Source organism: Meriones unguiculatus, chromosome 1 (assembly GCF_030254825.1).
Source record: "Meriones unguiculatus strain TT.TT164.6M chromosome 1, Bangor_MerUng_6.1, whole genome shotgun sequence".
Lineage (NCBI taxonomy): Eukaryota > Metazoa > Chordata > Mammalia > Rodentia > Muridae > Meriones > Meriones unguiculatus.
The window spans coordinates 66,284,356-66,306,128 of record NC_083349.1 but is presented as its reverse complement, the minus strand read 5'-3'; the positions used below and the strand labels follow the sequence as shown (position 1 = coordinate 66,306,128).

Here is a 21,773-nt window from a genome sequence, read left to right as displayed (position 1 = left end):
TTGGTGAGAATTTCAGCTAGATCCCTTCCTGGTGTAATTTATTAGTATCTATCTTCTTGAAAAATATGTAAATTGTTTAAAGACTTTGAGTCACACACCTAAGAAGTGTTTTTAGAAGTGCATTTTCAGATGAACAAAATATGTAGAAATATGTTTATTTTAGTGTTCACTTTGTTATTAAGATTTCACTGATGCCACACACCCCTGCCCCAGGAATGGGCAAAGAGACCCCATTTTGGTGGTGATGTTCTTAGCTCAGTCAAGGGCAGAGGAGATGGCAGTTCTTTGTCCATCCTAGCTTGATGCCTGGCTTGATGGATAAAGCTGTCTTAGGCATAGGACTCATAAAACTCAAGTCACAGAGCAGGAGCAGGAAGAGAGTCGGAGCCCTGTGGACCATCATGCCCCCCACAGAACTTCTCTCCAGTGCATTACTCAGGCTGGCCATAGACACTTGTTTGCCACCATACCATGCAGCAAAGATGGTTGATGTCACCCAGGTGTTTGCCAATCATGCGGCCAGCCTGCACGGGGGAGCCATCACAAAGTGTGAGTATGTGGTAGTGAGATGGGAGAAAACGAGAAGTGGAGCAGCTTGAGCACTGTGAAGAGATGGAACTGGAGACTGGAGGGTGGAGAGAAAGAGCCTGTTGTGAGTGGTGAGGACTCCTACCCGTGGCCATGCTGCCCCTGAGAACCATGTGTGAGTCCATGGCTACACAGCAGTAGGAGTTGATGTCAATGTCCTTGGCTCATATTACCACTAGACAACACGGGGTTGGCCCTGATTGGGGCAACCACTGGGGACCATTGACTATCCAGAGGCTGTGCATAACTGGTCCTACCCCTCACTGTATGCAGCACTCTGGAGAAAAGGCCCTGTCTCTCACTGCTGGCATCACTTGGGAGAGCAGGACCTGCACCATGCCTGGGCAGCACAGTAGTGGTGGCTCTGGTCAAGGGGTAGTGGGTGATCCAACCCTTAGAACACAGCAAGAGAAAGATGGCCCTACCACTCATCTGTTGTGGTGTAGATTTATGTGGAGGTGACACCTTCTTTCTCCCCTGCTCACCACCTTCAGTACTAGGGAAAGCTGGCCCTGGGGTCTTAAGAGTAGAAGAGCTAGCCCTGACCATCACTGGCTATAGCACTTGGGAGAGTCGACCCCGTACCTCACCTGGGCAACACAGTGGAACTGGCCCTAATGGTGAAGGCAGGGATGAGTCAGCCCCTCATAGCCTGCAGTGCTTGGGAGAGTGGGGACCACACTTTGACTTGGCAGCACAGTGGGGCTGGCTCTGGAAGTGTGGGTGCAGGGAAGCTTGCCCTGAGTGCATGAACAGGAGAGCAAACCCTGTCTCCTGCTGATGGCAGCATTGGTTGCCCTCCCAGGAGCATGCTGGAGAGCTCACCCCAGTGGTGAGACTAAGGGAGAGCCAATAGATTGATAAGCTAGCACCCAGATTCAGGGCTCTGAATTGGCCCACCCCCAAATCTATACAATATGCTAATGGTTGGGATATGTGAAAGGGCCAGTCCTGCTGTTCCAAAGCAGTAGGATCTCCATGTCACAGGCAACGACAGGATAACTGGGAGGAGTCCCATGATGCTCTAATAATGATGATGCCACAGAAGCCAGAGCTCTCAAACAGACCAATGAATGATTTGTCGCTGTGGACATTAGAAGTGAAGATGTGTAAACAGAGAGATAAACCATGGGGCACACTGTGGCATACTGCAGCTTCCATGACGAAATAATTTTTATGTTTTTGTTGTTTGTGCCTGTGTATTTTATAGGGGTGGGGAAAAGGTTGCAAAGATGAAGGGCAGATATGAAGGAATGGGAGATGAGAGGAAATGAGGTAGTTGATTTGAGGTTCACAAAGAATCAAAATAAAGGGTTTTTGTTTAAAGAAAAAAATCACTGATGGATAGATTTCTCAAAATATTTAGATATTATCCTATTTAAGTTTCCATGAAATTGTCATTGTTTACATTAACAATAAGAAGCCTTGGATCATCTTTGGAAGTTGTTTCTTATCTCTTTTTTAAAATTTATTTACTTATTTTTATTAATTACCATTTATCACTTTGTATCCTAGCTGTAGACCCCTTCTTCATCCCTTCCCCTCACCCTTTTCCCCCCATGCCCCTCCTCCAGTCCACTGATAGGGGAAGTCCTCCTCCCCTTCCATCTGACCCTAGTCTATCAGGTTTCATCAGGACTTGTTGTATTGTCTTCCTCTGTGGCCTGGTAAAGCTACACCCCCCTCATGGGGAGGTGATCAAAGAGCTAGGCCCTGAGTTCATGTCAGAGACAGTCCCTGTTCCCATTACTCAGAAACCCACTTGGAGACTGAGCTGCCAAAGGCTACATCTGTGCAGGGGTTCTATGTTATTTCCATGCATGGTCCTTGGTTGGAATATCAGTCTCAGAAAAGACTTTGGCAGAGTGCAGGGAATCTTAGGAAAGAAGGGGGAGATAGAAAGGCTTGGAGGGGACAGGAGCTCCACAAGGAGAGCAATAAAACAACAACAAAAAAATCTGGGCACAGGGGTCCTTTCCAATCAAGGACCATTCATGGAGATACCCTTTAAACTCTTTTCATCTATAAAACAACTTGTACATTTGCTAAAATTAAATAAGAAAGACTATGTTTTTTAGATAAATAACAAGTTGATATACAATTAATAAGAAGTGAATTTATAAAGATCAGATGGCCTCCATGACTATATACTTTTCTATAGTTAAATCTATGGCTATGTTTGTGTGGAAGTATCTGTTTCCATTGTCTCTGCGTGTTTGTGAGTAGGTTTACAAATGTAGCATTTGGTATCCAAAGTGCAAATCTCCTGGGATGGTGGAAAATCCTGAAGAAGTTCTTGAAGTTACCTTTCCCCATGTCTTTCCTTCTCCCTTTATTCTCACAAGGTAGGAGCATGCCCAGTTCGCTTCCCATTGTCTTCATGGACAATGTTCTTATAACCTTGCCTTAAGTTTCACTGTCATTATAAAGGTTTAGCAAAACTGAATTCATGTGAAATACATACATTGGGTTTACATATTCCTCTGCTAGACAAAAAATTAAGTAATCAACATATCTCTTTATGATAAAATCCAGAGAAATCAAATAAGTGATACAATAATATTTAAACACAAATCTTTCTGATTCCTCAGTCCATTTTCATAGCCATTAAGTTGTTTGCCAAGAGTAGCTCCATAATAACATGTAAAAACGGGCCAACTGATAAAGCATCTTCCCCTGCCCCAAATCCTGTACTTTGGACATAAGGCAGATAAGGGAGAAGAGATAGATACTTGGATATATCATCTTGAAAGGTGAAAAAAAAAATGTTTACTTCCTGGCCTTCCATGTTGCCCAGGCAACTCCTGAGGCATAAGATTTAGCTTCATCTGTGGGACTATTTCTCCACTCTCCTCAGGGTAGAGTGATCTTGTGTTTCTATCAGAATCACATAAATAGCAAAGCATTGCAAAGTATCACAGTTCCATAGGCCAGCAGTCATCTACTCCCAAGGGGGGGCACTTAGTTCAGCTCCGCTGTTTCACTTGCTCCAGGTTTGTGACATCAGGATTAATAGCTACAAAGTCATACCTGCCTGTGATTAATGGTCTGGAGTCAAAAGAAGCGACTCCTAATTTTGCACATATTGCTTTTTTTTCTTGCTAGTGGGACCCTGACTGCATTTCTCACCTTTTGGGTCCAGCTTTGGTCATTATTTATATAGTATAGTGGGCTCTTATTTTTGAAGCTGGGTGTTTATATCTGTGATTTTTTTAAATAATTGTGCTCAATAATGATAAAAATGTGAATAGACTGAGCCAGGAGGTAATGGAATCAAACTGTAAATATGCCTTATGTGGATGCTGGCCCCTTGCTTTGGTCAGATCACCAAGGGATGTTGGCCTTTTAGACATCCCACTATGTTTGTGATGGGTCCTGCTGTCACATCTGTTTGCCTACGGACATTCTCAGTTTTTGTCCATGCTCAGGAGCCATAGTTTGAAAAATGTGTCTTGTGATTAACCTAAATGTGTGGAGAGTGCTGGAATCAACTTCACATCATTTTAATGTCAACCAAACTGATTGATCCAAAAAGTGGACCTTGTGAGAAGTACAGGCACCTCCCTTGGGACACAGAGGAGGAAGCATACTTACAGTCATTTTCTTATAGCAGGAAGGGGATGTGGTGAAGGCATGTTTACTGACATCCAAAGTGTTCTGGATATGAGATGGAGAAAATGTGAAACTAGGAAAATATAAATGGTACCTGTTTGTGTTGTTTTCCGATTCAGGCTGTCGTGCTCAATAGTTTTATTTCTATCTCTATTTCTGTCTCTTTCTGAGACACTTTCACTAGTGTTTTGTTTCCAGTATCTCTTTCTCTATGCAAGTTCACTTCTTCCCCTGTGCTCTTTCCGCTTCGTTTTTGTATTACATCATGATTTTTACAAGACAATAGATGTGCAGGCATTGTTTCTGCTGCTAATGCCAGTTGACTGCGGCCCTAGTGCTCTTTTAGCTCCTATGACAAAAGTCTGAATGACCCCTTTCAGCAGCTTTAAACAGATTAGGAAACTAAACACACTATATGGTGCTGTCTTTGTCTAAAGAGTCCCTCTTGAATATCCTCACGATTCTGTAATACTAATATGCCTCAAGCTGGATGTTTACAGATCCTGACAGTGACAATTGTATAGTGGCTAATACAAGTGACTGATAAAAGTATTGATAATATCTCAAGAATTTGAGCAAAGAACTAAATCTTATGCTTCTATCAGAGAACACACACATATGTGGACATTTACACACACACACACACACACACACACACACATAGATTCTTACCTGAGCTTTGCCATGACCTTTCAAAAATTTGGTGGGTAACCAGGGTTCAGGAATGGACTAATTACAGAAAAGTCCAACTTGTACTCCACACAAGAATCCTACTCATAAGTCTATTATTACAGCATCATTTTATCATCAAATAAATGAATTCACACACACACACACACACATACACACAGATTCTTACCTGAGCTTTGCCATGACCTTTCAGAAATTTGGTGGGTAACCAGGGTTCAGGAATGGACTAATTACAGAAAAGTCCAACTTGTACTCCACACAAGAATCCTACTCATAAGTCTATTATTACAGCATCATTTTAACATCAAATAAATGAATTCACACACACACACACACACACACACACACACAACCACACACATGACCACACTCACAATTAAACACACACATCTTTCTTCAAACTACAAAATAGAATGACCCAATGGCTTCACCAATTATAATGTTAGTATAAACATTTTATTTTATGTTACAATGTATTCTTTATATATCCCAATTGAAGCCCTCTCTCTCAACTCCTCCCAGTATCATCCTTCCTCCTGTTCCTGATTATCACCATCCACTAGTCCACTGAAAAGGGAGAGTTGTCCTCCTCTGCCATCTGCCCATAGCTTATCAAGTCTCACCAGGACTGCCTGGATCCTCTTCCTCTGTGTCCTGGCAAGGCCACATCATCAGGGGTACATGATAAAAAAAAAGTAAGCAACTGAGTTCATGACAGAAACAGCCCCTGCTCCCTTACTCAGAAACCCACATGGAGACTGAGATGCCAATATGCTACATCTGAACAGGGGGTCTAGGTCCTCTCCTTGCACAGTCCTTGGTTGGTACATCAGTCTCTGCAGGACCCCTTGGGCTCATATTATTAGCTTCGTTGGTTTCCTTGTAGGGCTCCTGTCACCTCCCTGTCCTTCAATCACCCCTTCTTCCATAAGACTCCCTGAGCTTTGCCCAAAGTTTGGCTTTGAGTTTCAGTATCTGCTTTGATCTCCTGTTGGGTGGAGCCTTTCAGAGCAGCCTTTAAAGTAGGCTCCCATCCTATTCCCTTCCTTTCACCTCTTCTGGTGTCTATACTGTTTGCCGTTCTGAATGAGATTTAAGCATCCTACCTAGGGTCTTCCTTGTTGTTTAGCTTATTTAGATCTGTAGCTTTTACTATGGCTATCCTATATTATATGGCTAATATCCGCTTATAAGTGAGTGTATACCATACATGTCTTTCTGCTTCTGGGATACCTCACTCAGGATGATCTTTTCTAGATCCATCTATTTGCCTGCAAATTTCATGATTTCCTTGTTTTTAATTGCTGAGTAGTATTTCATTGTGTAAATGTGCCACAATTTCTGTATACATTTTTCAGTTGAGGGATATGTAGGTTGTTTCCGTATCCTGGCTATTGCAAATGAAGCTACTACGAACATAGTTGAGCAAATGTCCTTGTTGAATGGTGGAGCATCTTTTGGGTATATGCCCAGGAATGGTATAGCTGGATCTTGAGGTAGTGCTATTCCCAATTTTCTGAGGAATGCCATACTGACTTCCAATGCGGTTGTAAAGGTTTTCGCTCCCACCAGCAATGGAGGAGGGTTCCTCATTCTCTACTACTGCTCCAGAATGTGCTGTCATTTGAGTTTTTGACCTTAGCCATTGTGATGGGTTTAAGATGGAATCTCAGAGTCATTTTGATTTGCATTTCCTGGATGACTAAGAATGCTGAACATTTCTTTAAGCATTTCTCTGCCATTTGATATTCCTCTGTTGAGATTTCTCTGCTTAGCTATGTACGCTATTTTTTTAATTGGATTACTTTGTTTGTTAGTGTATATATTCTTGAGTACTTTATATTAGCCCTCTCTCAGATGCAGGGTTGAAGATCTTTAACCCAGTTAACTGTGGTTACTCTCTTAATGAACAAAACTGGTTTATAGTTTTATTTTCTCTGTAAATTCAGCCCCACATTGGGTGCTAAAAATGCTAAAGTTATTTTTGTAAAACTGTATTTGTTTTTCAGTTTCTTTCTTAACTATGCTATCACACAAATAACTAAGATGCATTTATATTTGTTTAATAATAAACTTCACAACACAATATCTGAGAAGTTATTATTCTCTCTTAACCCTCTAAGCTAAGCTGGTTTCCTCCCAGAGTACAGTCTACAGATACTTGTCTTTTGTAGCTGAGCTCTCTCTCCTGGTCCCTGCTGGATCTGCCTATGGCTGGATCCCCTACTTCTATTTTTATTATTATTATTAATATTAATTACAATTTATTTACCCTGTAATCTGGACGTAGCTACTTTCCTCATTTCCTCCTGGTCCCACCATCCCTCTTTCCTACCCTTCTATGTCCCTCCCCTAGTCCAGCAATAGGGGAGTTCCCCCTCCCCTACCATTTGATCCTAGCCCACCAGGTACCACCAGGACTTCCTGGATCCTCCTTCTCTGTGGCCTAGCAAGGTCACCTCATCAGGAGGAGGTGATCAAGAGCAGACAACTGAGTTCATGCCAGTGACTACCCCTGCTCCCCCAACCCCTGCTCCCCAACTCCTGCTCCCCCAACTAGGCAACCCACATGGAGACTGAGTTGCCCTTGGGTCACATCTGTGCAGGAGTCTAGGTCCTCTCCATGCATGGTCCTTGGTTGATTCACCAGTTTCTGCAGGACCCCATGGGCCCAGATTTTTTGGCTCTGTTGCTCTCCTTGTGGAGCTCCTGTCCCCTCCAGGACTTTCTATCTCCCCCTTCTTCTATAAAATTCCCTGCACTCTGCCGAAAAGTTTGGCTATGAGTCTCAGCATCTGCTTCGATACCCCGATGTGTAGAGTCTTTCAGAGATCTTGTGTGGAAGGCTCCTGTCCTGTTCTTTGTCTTCTATTTCTGATGTCTATCCTGTTTGCCCTTCAGAATGAGGATCAAACCCCTTCCCTAGGGTACCATTGAGCAACAGTAATAAAAACGACATGGTACTGGCATATAAACATACAGGTGGATCAATGGGATCAAATCAAAGGTCCAGAAATGAACACACACACACCTACAAATACTTGATTTTTGGCCAAGAAGCCAAAACCATACAATGAAAAATTATAGCATTTTCAACAAATGATGCTGCTGTCACTCAATGTCTATGTATTAGAAAAATGCAAATAGATCCATACTTTTCACGTTGCACAAAAATAAAGTCCAAGTGAATCAAAGCCCTATTTTTTTCTCGAAGCCCTCCCGCCTTGGCTGGCAGAAAATCTAACCCTATTCTCTCCCTGCTCAGAGACTGGATGTAAGCTGTTTACTGGCATATCAGGGGTCAATTGGGGAGCAGTGCTTATACAACACTGAGATTGGAGATTTTTAGAACAAGGATTACTACCAGATATGGGAGGGGGCACAGAAATCAGCCTTTGAATTACACAATAACTTTATTCCTACACCTTAAATTTTTTCTTTGTAATTAATATTTATTTTAATACAATATACGTAGATTACATTTTTCCCTCCTCCAAATACTTTCAGACCATCTCACCTATCCATGTTCTCCCTACCTTCCCACACACACACAAAAAAAAAAAAAAACAATAAAAAGAGAAAATCAAAACAAGCAAGAAAAAAAAAAACAAAACAAGCCATAAGACAAACTATATGAAAGCAAACTCAAAAGCACACACACACACACACACACACACACACACACACACACAAATGGAGTCTGTTTTGTGTTACCCTGTTACTAGGCATAGGGCCTGTCCTGGAGGCTTGATAAGATTCTAAGTGACACTTCATTGAAGAAAAGTGATTCTCCCTTTCTGAGAAGGCATCTGGAGATTTTGTTCCCTCTCCCTACCCTATTGGATGTTGTGTGGGTTGAACATACACAGTACTAAGTGTACAGTCATAGTCTCATGAGTGTATATGTACATCATCTCCCTCGTGTATAGAATACAAGGTTTCTGAGTAGTAATCTACTATCTCTGGCTGTGACAATCTTTTCAGTTCTTTTTCTAAGTAGATTCCCGACTCTTGAGGGTAGGAAGATTGAATTAAGGCCCATGCGAAGGAACCCATATGGGACACTGCTAAACGGCCAAGAACCTGTGACCCATATTGGTCATAAACTCTAGGGGAAAACATAATACCATTATTCTGCTAAATAAATAAAGCAATAAAATGATTTTTAATGTCAGATTACTATGTTCAAATAAATGCATTGTTGGACCCTCATCAGACAAGTGTCTTCCTTCAGTAAATGGTGAGTGACACAGAAATCCACAACCGGGAAATGCTTAGAGAGCGAGAGACTTTGAAACACTCAACAACTCTAAAGGACATCTTTACAATTAAATGTCCTTTTATTATTCTTCATTTTCCAAATTCATATATACATAGTATAATAATATAATGTGCATTGGTCACACACAGTCCCAATTACCCTTCCTTACAGTCTCTCCTACTGCTAACGATCTCCTACTGCTAACATGTGTGGGAGATGCTGACGGGATCGTGGGCTAACGAACAGCTGCGCCCTGCACCGTGGAAGGAAATGTCTCCTTTCCCGCTACCTTCCAATGCATCCGCGAGGAGGGGTGGAGCCTTTCAAGTCCATGCTGTGACCGTGACACAATGTTAGGCCCCAGTCCTTTGCAGATTTGGGAAGGTAACCGTACATGCTATGTGCTCGTGGGTGTGGCATTGATTATCGGACAGACAGCACTTTACAAGATTCCTCTCCACTATCTGGATTTTAGAAATCTCTACGCTCTCTCTTCTGTGATTTTCCTCTAAGCTTTAGGTAGGTTGATATAGATGTCTAATTCAGAGCTAAGTACTCAATGCTACTTTTCTCATTTTTTTTCAACTAGCTGTGGGTCCCCGCGTTCATCTCCACTTTCTCTGAAAAGATGTTTTTTTCTGACCAAGACTAAGGACATCACTTATTTGTGGGTATCAGTAAAAATATTTATGAGGTAGTCTGGCAATCCACCTCTTCAGCAAGCCAGATTGATTGCCCCTGAGAATCTGCATCCTTTCCAATACGTTACCAGGTATGAGTTTAGTCTTGTTGAAACAGCAGCTTCAAATCCAATCATCAATTAGTTGTTTACCCCAATAGCACATCCACCCTGCCTAGTTCATTGGTATGACAGGCCAAGGAGTCCATAGCTGGGTAAGGCTATTTATGGATCTTTTCCCCAGGAACAATAATAAACATAGTAGTTGTGAAACTATACATATGTTTATAATAGATAATAAATGTTAAAATTTAACAATTTATCAGCTATTTTCAATATCTAATTCACTTTGGTTTGAAATGCAGTAACATTTTCTCATTAAAATTGTGATTTTCTTTGCTCTTGGGAATGGCATTTATTATTATTGTTGTTATTATTATTACTATTATTATTATTATTATTAAATTCTGTAAAATTTGGATAGTATGTGTGAATCCTTAGCAGGTGATCACAGATGACTCTGCATTATGCTATTAGGGCCAAACATGATCTTGAAGATGGAAAATTAAAACACCTTAGTATGTCTTTGAAGCCAATATTCATCTATTCTAGAATCAATGTTTTATTTTTTTTTTTTTCTGTAAAAGACTGAACTCCTTTGTCTTCTATGCTGTCATGTTTCTGAAATTTCATTTCAGCCAGTCTCAAAAGACCTCAGTAGTATTTGAAGTTGCTCAAGATTAAATTTACAGAAATGCCACTGCCACGTGCTGCAAGGAGAGAAATTCAGGTCATCGGATTTTCCTCAGCAAATTATTCTAGCAACATTTCAAAGCATTAACTGATGTGTTGATGTGAAATAACTGGCATTATATAGCATATTAAACTTCAGCATGAATGATGTGGTAAATGTCTATAATAATTTTAGAAATAAGTTCATTTCAATGTTTACAGAAAGCTTTTAAGCATTTTGATGTGTCAGTATGATTTTTACACTTTGTGACATTAGTAATATATTTATCACCACCATATAAAGAAGGAAAAAGTGTGTTCATACTTACCAGGGACTGAGATAAAGGACTTTGGTTTAATTTATGTCAAGTATTTATTTACTTATTTGTGCATGAATCTCTGTGTGTGAGATAGAAATAAACACACACACACACACACACACACACCTATAAGGTAATACTTCTTTATTATCTCTGTTTTACAGATATAACTCAAAATAGACAACTGGTCTAAACTAACTCATATTTTGAGATGGTCTTTTTTTTTTTTTTTTTTAAATCTGTTTGAGATCTTTGCGGTATACCTCTCATCTAAAGAATATCTGAGCTATTTAAAGCAAAGGTCTTGGAGCTTGTCCCAGACATCAATTAACTTCTTTCTGTGTCCTTGAAACATACTTGCATTGCCCTATAGAAAAGTGAAACTAACCTTTTAATACCCACTTTCTTTTTGTTTCTTTTTCCTTCTTTCTTTCTTCTTCTTTTTTTTTTTTTACAAAATCTAATTACAGAGGAAGTGTAAGTATTTGTACTATGCATACTCTATGCCAGGTGTTTATACATTTCATTCTTACAGCCATATTGAAAGCTTATATTATGTTAGAGCTGGTGTAACTGAAGTAAACAGAGATGAAGTAACTCTCCTAGGGTTGCAGAAAAACTTCAGAGAATGAGCAGAAACTTCAGTCTCCTTAGACACTAAGAAACTATTTCCAACACTGTGCTTATCAGTCATTGATCAGTTAGTGTAAAGCCCCAAACAGAAAAATGGGGATGTAACAATGAGAAAAAAAGCTTAGATAAAGAAATAAAAAAGATGGGATAATGAAAGTGAATTGTTAGGTATCTAGAAGAAGGTAGATGTATGGAATGGTAGGAAGGGAGTTTGAAGCAAGAATTGGAAGGGGTAGAAAGTATAGGATCTATTTTTTTTTTTTTTTAACGGTTAGCTGATATTTTCTCCGGGAGTGAACCTTGGGGGCTGGGTAACATGATTTAAGACAGCACTGCTCTTGACAGACAGACAACGGACTATTGTCCTCCTTACTTTGCTTTTCAGATCACAGACTTATTTTTTCCAAATGGTTTAAATGACTCCATAATATTTCTGTTATTATCTAGAAAGTTAGAAAGAAGGATGGTGAGAAAATTCTGATAGTCAGGAGAAGGGTGAAGCCACACTCCCATTTTTCTCATATTTCTGTTATCACTGTAGCTGCCACTGAACCTGTGAGTAGTACTGCTGTCTTAAGGAAGTGCATGCTATAATAAAAAATAATAAACTTGTCAAGAGATTTTAAAAATGTTAGCCAGATAGATTTCTTTTAAACTCAATGATATGCTTTGCTATCATCTTTCTAGGTCATACTGTCTGGTCAGACTTGTGTTTTTGATGCTCATTTTTCTAATAAGAGGTAGATTTAGTGAATTAGAGAAAATTTAGTTTACAAAACAACTACACAAATGGGCTTCAAAGTCAGGTGGTAGTGTTCCCATTACAACTTTAAGGTTTGACTGTTATCTAAAATAGTGTGGTTTTATCACTACTTAATTTGGTGGGCGGGCACATTGTTATGGAACTGGCACATGGTGAAAAAGTAAAATAAAATAAATTGTCAAAAGATAATATTTGTAAAAAGTAAGTTTAGACAGACACAGGTCAAAAGGATTTTTTGTTTTTTGAAATAGAGATGGGAAAGCCTGGATGGAGACAGAAGTCCCAGAGAGAATTAGTTATTCTCATACTTTCCTACTGACACACAGAACCTTCATTCACATGGCTGAGGTGATCTGGAGCGCTTGAGGGAAAATGTAATGACGAGGATAGTTATCGCCCAGCTTAATTCTCTTGAAACTTTGCCCCATGTTAATGATATACTGTAGTCTGAGAATGAGAAGGAATTCCAGGTAATATTTAACAAAATCAAATTTAAAAATGCAATTGTTTAAAATCCCAAACACATGTTGTTACAGTTAATTAGTCATCTATTTTCTAATCATATCTCCAAATAAACTTATTTAAGCATTAATCCATTAGTTTGTTATTACCACCCTATTCACTAGTTGAAAATGAAATAAGAAATGTTGATTTTCATATTGTATTGGTTAATTGAATTAAAACCATTAGGTTTACCTGAGAATATTTCTTAGCGCATTCTTACTAGTGTGCACATGTTTAGGTTCTGAAGATGGCATTTGTACAATCATATCTACAACCTAAGTGTTGAAAGAAGGAGCTTTTTAGGGGGAGCAGTGGTTCAGCAAAGAGTATTGGTCCTTTCCAGATGACCGGGTGGACCACACTGTCTGTAACTCCAATTCCATGAAGCTGATGTCCTCTTCTGGTGTCTGCATACAGCAGGCAACATGCAAGTGGTACAGACATATATGCAGGCAAAACACTCTACACATAAAGTAATAAGAAAATGAGATAATAACAACAATAAAAATAAAGAATGTGTTTCTTTTAAGTGATTGCTATGTTTGGAATCAATGTGAAAATAGTACAAATTTTTAGTCTGTTCCTGTCCATTTGTTTGAGTGACATATCAGGAGACTGTACAAAATGACACCTGACTGAATAGACCTTCGAGAAACACAAAATAAACATAGCACATATCCTCAAGTGTGTACCAAACACTTCATTTCACTGGCTATGTTATGAGCCATGTCCGTCCTCACCTGGTATTACAACTTTCTTCTCTGTCCCTCCCCCATGGTAAAATCATTTACAAGCTGCACCTTTCAAGTAGCTGCTTCCACAGGCTTCAGATCTCACTCAAAATTGGAGTGGTTCAAGTGACAGCACATGCTGGAGAAGATGTGGAGAAAAGGGAACCCTCCTCCACTGCTGGTGGGAATGTAAACTTGTACAGCTTTGGGAAATCAATCTGGTGCTTTCTCCAACAATTAGGAACAGCACTTCCACAAGATCCAGCTATACCACTCCTAGGCATATATTCAAAAGATTCTCAAGTACACAACAAGGACATCTGCTCAACCATATTTGTAGCAGCTTTATTTGTAACAGCCAGAAGCTAGAAACAGGACAAATGCCCCTCAGTTGAGGAATGGATACAGAAATTGTGGTACATCTACACAATAGAATATTACTCAGCGATAAAAAACTAGGAAATCATGACATTTGCAGGTAAATGGTGGGAACTGGAAAAAAATCATCCTGAGTGAGGTCTCCCAGAAGCAGAAAGACACACAGGGTATATACTCATTCATAAATGGTTATTAGACATATAATATAGGATAAACATACTAAAATCTATATACCTAAGGAAGCTAATCAAGAAGGAAGACTGGCTAAGTTGTTCAATCTCATTCAGAGAGGCAAAGACGATAGACATTGGAGGAAGGAGAAAACATGGAACAGGACAGTACCCTGCCACAGAGGGCCTCTGAAAGACTCTACCCAGCAGGTTATTGAGACAGATGCTGAGACTCGTAGCCAAACTTTGGGCAGAGTGTAGGGAATCTTATGAAAGAAGTGGGAGATAGTAAGACCTGAAGAGGACAGGAGCTCCACAAGGACAGCGACAGATTCAAAAAGTCTGAGAACAGGGGTATTTTCCGAGACTGATACTCCAACCAAGGACCACTCATGGAGATGACCTGGAACTGCTGCACAGAGGTAGCCCATGGCAGTTCAGTGTCTATGTTTCAGTATCTTTATTACTATGGAAGTGGGTTCCATAGCAATGGGGACAGGGACTGTCTCTGACATGAACTGATTGGCCTGCTCTTTGATCACCTCCCCCTGAGGGGGAAGCAGCCTTACCAGGCCAGAGAGGAAGACAATGCAGCCATTCCTGATGAGATCTGATAGACTAGGATCAGAGGGAAGGGGAGGAGGACCTCCCCTATCAGTGGACAGGGGGAGGGGCACAGGTAGAGTAGAAGGAGGGAGGGTAGGATTGGGAAGGGAGGAGGGAGGGAGGTACAAGGCAGATACAAAGTGAGTAAACTGTAATTAATAAAAATAAAAATAATTAAAAAACAAATATTAAAAAGTAAAAAGAAAACAATTTAAAAAAACTGTTGTGGTATTTGTTATTGAATTATGCTGTCCTTAACCATATCATCTGTATGAAACAATGTGGCATGTTATACTCATATCTTTTTCATTTATAATAAAGCATTGAATATTATGTACCTAATAACCTCAGCATCATTGCATTAATTTCATGCTTTTGGATAGCATAAGAAAAGACTTTCAATTCATGTTTTATATTATATTTAAAAGACTCAAAGCCCTTGTAAGGCCAACAGATGTTCTCATGAGCATATCTAAATTACTTTACATCTCTTTAGAGTAGGAATGTGATGGGAGTCCCATGCAAGACTGACTTCTTCTGGGCACGACAAACCACACAGGTAGGTCATCTGAATATATTGAGTTATTCTGATTATGTAACACAATTGCTCAGGTGGAAGGTATGCATTCTTTCCATCAAATTCTCATTGCCAAAGTATCCTGGTGGCACGCATAATCATCAGCCAATACTGAGGAAAAAAAAAGAACCATGTTTGGTTAAAAGTCAGTTTCCTTCGTGGCGTGTCACTGGGTACACCAATCTCACTACAGGGCAGTTTCTGTTCTCTAAAGCAGTTGAACAACACAGAACAAACTTTTTTTCTTTTGTGTGTGAGTACTTTTTGTTTTGTTTTACTGTGTTTTGGTCTATTTTGTCTTTCATTTTTATAGTTTTGTTGTTGTTGTTTTTGAAAGAAAGGATGCAGAGAGCATAGGGTTGGGTGGATAGAGAGATAGGGAGAACCTGGATAGTGATGGGGAGGGAAAGGACATAATCAATATATAGTGTATGAAAAAAAAAAGCTTCATAGAAAAAATAGAATATTTTTTCATTTTATTTTTTAAAGTTATTCATAATGATGGAAAACTATAAATATAGTCTTTGCTTTTGTTAACTATAAATTTAAAATTAATTAAAATAATCCAATTTTAAAAGAAGTATAGTGGTACTGAAATGGAGGTAAATAGTGGGAAATTAATTTTATCTCCATTGCATTAAAAATAAAGTCAGGTCCACCACCACCACTGTAACCATGGGACCAGAATGAGAGATTTCTGTAACTCTACTTGGATTGCTCCAGTGGCCCCTGGTGGAACCAACTTGGACTTCCTTTGAAAACAAATATGGAGAAAGTGTATATTTCAGCGTCTTAATTACTTTTCTTTTGCTGTGATAAGACATTCCGGCTGACTTGTAAAAGGAAACATTCAATCTGAGGCTCATGGTTCCATAGAGTAGAAGAGTCAATGACCATCACGGCAGCAGGCACACAAGCACAGTACTAGAGCAGTTCCTAAGGTTTTACATATGACACACTGGCAAAGAGCGCTAACTGTGAACGGTGCAGACTCTGAGTTCTCAAGCCCAACCCCTGGGACACACCTCCTCAACAAGGTCACCTCTTCTGATCCTTCCTCAACAGCTCTACCAACGATGGACCAATCATTCAAATATATGAGCCTGTAGAGATCTTCTCATTCAAACCACCTCATGCGGCTCCATGTTTTCCTTGAGAAGAAACTCGGTAGGCTTCGGATCAAGGTGAACATGAGGTAATTCCTGTCTCAGACTGAAGCACTCGTTCCTTGTTCCTCTAGCACTTGCTTTCTCCCATTGTTCAGCTTTTCTGGAAACTATTGGATTGAAAATGCTCTTCAGACCTCAGTGAAACTTTTTATTGGCTAAGTGTCTTTCTCACCTCCCAGTGGAACATTTGTCATGAAACAGAGACTTAACAAATATTTACTGAATATGTAATTGCATTATTACATGTACAAAGAATGAATAAAGAACTTTTAGACTAAATAAAATAAAGTAAACTTCACAGCTGAAAGTATGCTAGTGTACACTTGTAGGAAAAATGCATTAGCTGGGACTATTTATTGATAGTTTTATATTGCTTTCCCCTTTACATTTGTTTTAAAAGTATTTTTAAAAATGTATACCCATTGTGATAAACAAGGAATGAAATTCTCTAAGAAATTAAATAACTCAACTAAAGAAATAGTTCAATGTATGATAAACCTGAATTCAAACATTATTTCTCCATGTTTTGTTATTCTTCGTAAAAAAATCTAAACCATGCATGAAGAAGGGGGAGGGAGGGTGGGATCGGGAGGGGAGGAGGGAGAGGCTTATGGGGGGATACAAAGTGAACAAAGTGTAATTAATAAAAAACAAAACAAAACAAAAACCTCTGTCTATTCTTCCAGAGATCCTGAGTTCAATTCGCAGCAACCACATGGTGGCTCACAACCATCTATACCCTCTTCTGGCATGCAGGTGTACATGCACATAGAGCATTCAAAATAAATAAAATATTTTTTTAAAAAAGAATACCTGTATTAAAAAAAAGAAGTGGAATCTCAGAGAAAAATGCATGTTTGTAATGTGGTAGCTGATTTTTTAATTAAATTTTTACTTTTATATTAAAAAAAATCTAAACCTAGATTAGAGTACGTGAACAAGGTGGTCCCTGAGATACTCACATGACTATTTCTGTGCTGGCTTTCTAGTTTCTTTTCTGTTTCTCTCCATTGGTATCTGGACCCTTTTATCTTCATTATGTTATCACACATGGCTGTCTTGCCTCTTACTTATTTCAGTTTGAGAAAAGTTTGGAACAATCAAAATTATTTGTCCTCCTGAAAACACTTCAGAAAAAAAATTTGTTTTGTAAGGCAAGTTGATTTGCCTTTAGAGACAGTGGGAATGTGCTTATGCTGGATTTCCTTATACTATGCACAGTGTGGACTCAAACACTTGGCATGAGTTAGAATGAGATAAAAGAACTTGTGACTTGAGAGTGAAATGGAAGCTAGGGAGTCATGGCGCAAAACAGATTTGTATCTTGAAGGTACTGCAAATGCACTATCCACGTGAAACAATCTCTTCTATTTGGTGCAGGTTGAAACAGTATTGAAAACTGAGCTTCTTGACAGGATTGCAGTGACACTTTGCCCTCTGCCTTTTACTGACATATGCTAACAGATGTGCTCTTATTCAAGAAAATGCATTTTAGCAATTAAAAATAAGGCAGCAGGGATGCTCCAGGTGATAAAGAATTCCAAACTGATAAAGTTCCAAAGAAAAGCTGCTTGCAATACATTCTCCATATAGCATAGTTTATGACTTTGCATCATGCTGGAAGGTAATAAATTACACACACACACACACACACACACTCACATGCACACAAGTATATTTAATGAAGATAGAGAAAAGTTCCAAACTCTCTACTCACATGCTCTTTTTTCCTAAGAAAATTGTTTCCTTTGATTTTGTTTTGTTTTGTTTTCTTTAGTGTTTTATTTTTAAATCTGGACAATTTGAGCAACATTCAACAAATTTCAACCTTAAGAAAAATGCTAAACTTTGAGGAAGCTCTTTCAAATGTTGCAAATAAATACTAAACATCAGTTAATGTCTACAAAATAAAGAAAATACACAACAAATTAATACATTGTGAGAGAGCAGATATTGTCTGTGTCATTCAATCATTGTGTCCGAAATATGATAGTTTTGTTGTGAAACTTAATGTAATTATGTAATTTTTATTAACTATAAAAATAGAAATTGACTAATTGGGTTCCTGATATCAAATGGATAAAATTATGCAAGTGAGGAAATGAAACGCATAATCACGTTTAACTTAATACTGGCCATATGGCTTTATCTCACTGATAATAAATGGTTGACTTTGTATTTGCTCCAATTTACTAGTCATAAGCTATTGTGATTCAGGGTGTTTGTGCTAATGCTGGCTTGTTCTCAGATGAACAGAGTTATTCCAAGTAGAAAAAGTTTAAGTGACCCTGAAAATTGTGTAACGCTGTTCTAAAGTCCCTGATTCTTTCAGTCCCTTAATTTTGAGAGGTAGGCATTTACTGCAAGAAGGCAGGTTGGTAAAAAATATTTTTTGAGAGACACAGTATTGACATTCTTTTATTGCAGTGTGTTATTAAAGTTATTTTGCTATTATTGCCTTTAATCTCCTACTGTGATGACTTTAGAAATTCAATTTTGTCATGGGTATTGGTTCATAGAAAATAAGAGATTTCAAAGATTCTCATGAAGTCTTAGGACCTAGTCCCATGGATTAGCAGAATATTATGCATATATATATATATAATTAGTATATAATATATACTATAGTATATTTTGGGTTGTTTTATGTGGCCAAATAATATTCTATCAAGGATTTATGTCCTGATTTCTTTCAGTCATATATAAGTTGATAAGCATCTGGGTTATGTCTACTTTGCACTAATATAAACAATGCTCCATGACTATTGCTAGATTCTTTTTTCATGTGGACACATAGTTTTCCTTGTCTTGAGTATACACCTGCATGTAGAATGCTGGATTATAAATCACCACGCAGCAGTTGAAATTTGAGTAACTGTTAAAGTATATTCTATAGTGACTACATTATTTTATAACCCTATAAATAATTTTCATGACTTCTAGCTTTTTTCCATACTTATTGCCATTGTTTTTAATTCTTGTGTGTGTGTGTGTGTGCACGCACACACATACACATACAAATGCCCTTGCATGTGTGTGTATGCCAGCATAGGCTATTCCGTGTCATGCTTCATTACTTTTACTTTATTCCTGTGAGGTAAGGTTTTCATGGAATTCCACAATAGGCTAGTGCCTAGCAAGCCCCAGGAGTCCTCCACTTCCTTCTGGCAGTAGGTGGGTTACCTGTGTTCGTACCTATGGCTGCATTTTATGTGTCCCAAGAATTTAAGTTCAAATCTTTGTGCTTGCAAGAGCAAGTGCTCTTTACCCACTGTGTCATCTCCTCAGCCTCTCACCAATATTTTGTTTTGTTTTCTTAACTGTAGCCATTCCAGGAGATGTTTCCCTTTGGCAGTCACAGCTATGAGAATAAATCTTTAACATTCTTTATTTCTTATAATATTCCTTATTTAAGAATTCACATCTTAAGGAAATTGCATTTTAATTCTCTTCTCTGGAGTTAAGGTGAATCTTACTTTGCATAAACTTAATACCAAACACAACTCAATATATGCTGTGGGCATATATATTTCATTAAACCATCAGAGTCGCCCGTTTCTGCTGTCAAAAAAGAAAATTAAAGTACTAGTCTATTCTCTGAAGAACTATTGAATAATCTATACAGAGCTGCAACTTTATTTGAAAAACTTCAGTGTCCCTAGTTTTTTTTTTTTTTTTCAGGGATATTCAATTGCCTTTCACATGTGTATTCTTCAATGTCCTATTAGAAAGGGGGAATTGTTTCTCCAGAAGCCTTAGCACATGACAAACATACGACAAATTCAGTGAAGCACACAGGACCCATAGGACAAGGGCAGTAAGAAAGAGGGTTTTAACACAACATCCACAATTTCACTAATGAGATCTGGCTCCGTAGCTCTAATCACTTGATGCAGGAGGGCACCTGTGGGGAGGTGGTGAGAGAAGAAGGGAAAGGACAGAAGAGAGGGAGAATGATATTTTGTTGATAGACTAATAGTTTAGATTGAAAACTGCATCACCAAGATGAAAGAGGAGCTCATGAATTCAGTAGGTAGAAAATTACCAATGTTCACTTCATCAATGATGTCAGGTAATTTTCAGTCTGGAGGCTGGACACAAGGTAATAGTTTCTCACTGTTTTCCTTTATTCTATAAAAGTTTTAAAAGCAGTATTGTGAGGACATTTGGCAAAATGCCTCTGTGGGGTTCATAGTTTGTAATTTTACAAAACAACAACCAAGGGCCGCTGCACCTCATAAATTATGCAACAGTGAGCTTTGAGCAAGATGGAGAACAAGAGAGGTACAACCTGCGTTCCCAACAGACAAAAACTGTCTGATATTTTAACGGTAGCAAAGCATACAACCTAGCAGGACAAAACTAAAGCATAATTGCATTTCAAATAACATGTTCCATTTAAATTATTTTAAGTTATTTTGTTAGCACTTCTGATTCTTAGGGAATAATTAAAGTTTACAAAGAACGCATTAAATGTCTACATAATAGAGAAAGTGTAAAACCAGTTGAAAAATGATAACAGATTTCCTAGCCAGATTTGGAAAGCTATGAAATATGCTTAGTTCACCATTTCTTACCCTGTTTCCCTCTTTCATGAAGTTTTGCTTCAATTTCAGGATACATTGATATTCCACTTCTACCGACAAAGACTTGAGTGTCATTACGTAAGAAAAGTCGGGAAGAGAGTAAGAGTCAGTGATAGTGAATGACGACAGGAAAACTGTGTTCTGGACACAGTAGAACATCTGCACATATGAGTTCAGAGTAGTTGTGATAACATGCACAAAGCCCGCAAGAGTCCAAACCAGACAAAATCCCAGCAATCTAAGAGGACTGTCAACAAAGACCCCTCTCTCACTCATAAGCAGTTATTGGCAACTGAAAGCTGCTGGAAGGGCGAGAATGTCAGTTATCCTTGATCATGTGGCCCCTGGTGTGCTGAGCAAGTTCCAGTGAGGGGAGGGAAGTGTGTACAGCTGCATTTGGGCACTACAAACAGATGAGAAGAGAAGAGGAAAGATGACTTGAATAATTGAGAGAACAAAAGTGAATACGATCAAAATTATACGAAATTCTCAAAGAACTACTAAAAAATAACAAAAAATTAAAAGGTACTCATGATGGTCCTGAACTTACATCAGACTTCCTGTCTCATCATCCCATTTACTCTCTTGTCCTAAGTGGCAAGAGTTAAATAACACATTTTGGTGTTCTTCCTCAAGAGTATATAACATCGAGATAATTAAGGCTAATATTGTTTAAGCTTCTTCTTCTTATTTTTTTTTTACTTGTGTTGCCTATTCTGCTCTTCAAGGGAGAGGAGAGTGGTTTGGGTTGTGACTTATGATGAAAATGAACTT

At 38.7% G+C, this 21,773-nt stretch overlaps 1 non-coding gene across 1 annotated transcript; it reads left to right on the top strand.

Annotated features, from left to right (window-relative positions):
- The first annotated feature begins 205 nt into the window (after positions 1–205).
- On the top strand, positions 206–348 carry LOC132651646 (small nucleolar RNA SNORA48). The gene has a single exon (XR_009589235.1). It is a non-coding gene; the product is annotated as a small nucleolar RNA SNORA48 (small nucleolar RNA).
- Positions 349–21,773: the final 21,425 nt, after the last annotated feature.